This window comes from Corylus avellana, chromosome ca3, assembly GCF_901000735.1.
Source record: "Corylus avellana chromosome ca3, CavTom2PMs-1.0".
In the NCBI taxonomy this organism is placed as follows: domain Eukaryota; kingdom Viridiplantae; phylum Streptophyta; class Magnoliopsida; order Fagales; family Betulaceae; genus Corylus; species Corylus avellana.
This window is the reverse complement of record NC_081543.1, coordinates 12,665,626-12,668,238: the sequence shown is the minus strand read 5'-3', so window position 1 is coordinate 12,668,238 and position 2,613 is coordinate 12,665,626.

Here is a 2,613-nt window from a genome sequence, read left to right as displayed (position 1 = left end):
ATCTCCTGTCACAATTAATGAGAAGTTATTCGTATGTTTCTTTCGTGGGAAAATGCAAATGTCAAACGACATGCGCAATATGCTGTTGGTGGTCTCTGTACTGCTTGTAACAATCGCCTACCAAGCAGTACTCAGGCCCCCTGGAGGATTTTGGCAAGATAACTCCATTCCTGGAACCAATAATCAGTTCAATATCACAGCCGCCACCAGCGCTACTAATGAAGTCAATCAAGTCCCACATCGGGTGAGGACAGTAACCATGGTTATACACATTTTCCATCTACTCGTGGTTCTTAATACTTTAACCTTTTATATACCACTACTCTTAATTGTCCAAGTCCTCCCTCCTGGTTTTCCTAGTTTCCTGCTCTCCATATCCTTTGGACTCGTCTTTCTCTCCTATGGCACCTCTATATCAATCACAGCTCCGCTTCCAAGTTATTGGCTTAATTATTTTTTGTTTTTCTCTTTCTTTCTTCTGTCTAACATTGCCTTGCGTTTCTTCGTAACTCGGAAGCATGGAAGAGTTTACAGTGCTTTCTTTGATCCTGAAAAAGTGTTTTGAGCTATATATCCTTGAGTTCATGCAATGTAGTTTTATGTTAGAGTATATATTTCCTACATTAAAAAAATATATATTAAATTGATATTGTATGTTATTTACCTAGTAATCAGGTTTGATGGTAATCAAATCAATAAAATTTGTTTGTTATACTTATCTATTTCAATTATGAGCATTTGTATTGTAATCAATAAAGCAATAAGAGCATAATGTTGTTCTTTGGGCTTTATTTGTGGACGTAGGTCATAGACCGAATCGCGTAAAATTATTTTGTCTCTTTTATTATTTTGTTTATTTATTTCCAATATTTATATATAATTTCCTATTTCATTATGAATTTCTTCAGTTTAAGCTCGATCAATACCATCGCACCTTACTAAGGAGCTAAATTTCCTAAACATACATGACTTATTCTGGCCAAGAAATCTCACGATATGGATAAAGCTCGAAATTGGTTAATTGAACTTTAATTTATATATAAGCATAAATAAATACTAGAAGAGCATCTAGCATTCTCCAAATTAATTAGTAGAAACTCATAAATAAAATTTTGGAAGAAATATATTATTTCTATCTGGTTATCAACTATCAGGCAATTTATAATGTGATTCTAAACTTTTAATTTTCGCAATGTCCTCACAAACTACTATTGAGTTGCAAATATTATCTCATTTTGTGCAAAATATGACAAAAATATCTCTGATAAAATTTTCGAAAAAAAAATTAGAAAAAAAAAAAAAGCAAAAAATTGGCACTTATTCTATATATCTCAACTTGAAATAATCAAGAACAGCTTCATTCTTTCAATTGCCCTGACCCTCGGCTCTTTTCTCAACGCAATTTGTAATTTTGTAGGGTGGAAATTAAGGAATATAGGGTGAGTCGACAACTCTCAGTAAAAAGATAGGCTTAGGAATAAGATCTTTTTCAGTCTGTTTTAGATCGGAGAATATCAAGTTAATAATTAGGATTTTTTTAGAGAGATCCCAAAGCAACACATATCCCATTAATAAAAATAATAATAAAATAATATATATTTTAAAAATAATTAAATAATAAAATAATAATAAATTTAAAAAAACTAAGGGGTGGCCGGCCACCCCAATTTGGGCTGGAGGTGGCCAAAGCCACCCCGTCGCCCATTGGGGGTGGATCGGCCACCCCCAAGGGCCCAATCAAATAAAAAAAAAATTAATTTGAGCTCCCCCCAATGGCCATGGGGTAGCTTCAGCCCACTCTTACCAACTGGGTGGTCGGCCACCCCCTTGTTCTTTTTAAAATTTTTATTATTTTATTTTTAAATTATTTTTAAAAAATATATATTATTTTATTATTATTATTATTATTATTATTATTGTTAATAAACATGTGTTTCATTTATGACTTCATAATCTCTCTAAAGAGATTCAGACTATTAATTGAATATTTTCCAATCTAAGATGGACTAGAGAGGATCATGTTCTTAAACAAGTACTGTGTGGTCATCGAGCCTTTAATTTATCGCTGACAATAATGAAACAGCTGCCGTAAAACTTTTAGTAACATAACAGTAAACCATGTGTGAATATATAATGATTTAATGTAAAAACATCCCCTTATGGCTAATGACATGAGTATATTATATAGGGATATTCTCTTTTGCGTTCTACAAGCCATCTCCTCACTATCTCTTCTCTCTTAAACTTTTATTTTTTTATTTATTTTTTTTTTTTAGAAAAAATCAAAATGTTAAAGTGAAGAGATGGTGAGGAGATGGTTTGTAGAATGCATTCGTCTATTATATATAGAGTAATGATGGAAAGCACGCCTGGCGTGCATCAACAGTGATGCACGCCAGGCACAAAATTTTTTTTTTTTATTATTTTATTATTATTTTTTTATTTTTTTAAAAAAAATAAAATTTTTGCACTGGCGTGCGTGGGCACGCCGCGTGCTTTGCATCATTACTCTTATATATATATATATATATATGCGTCATATGAATGGGTCGTGCAATCCTTTTGGGATCCTAACTCGAGGTAAACTACATTATAGTGGCAAAAGGGTATTTT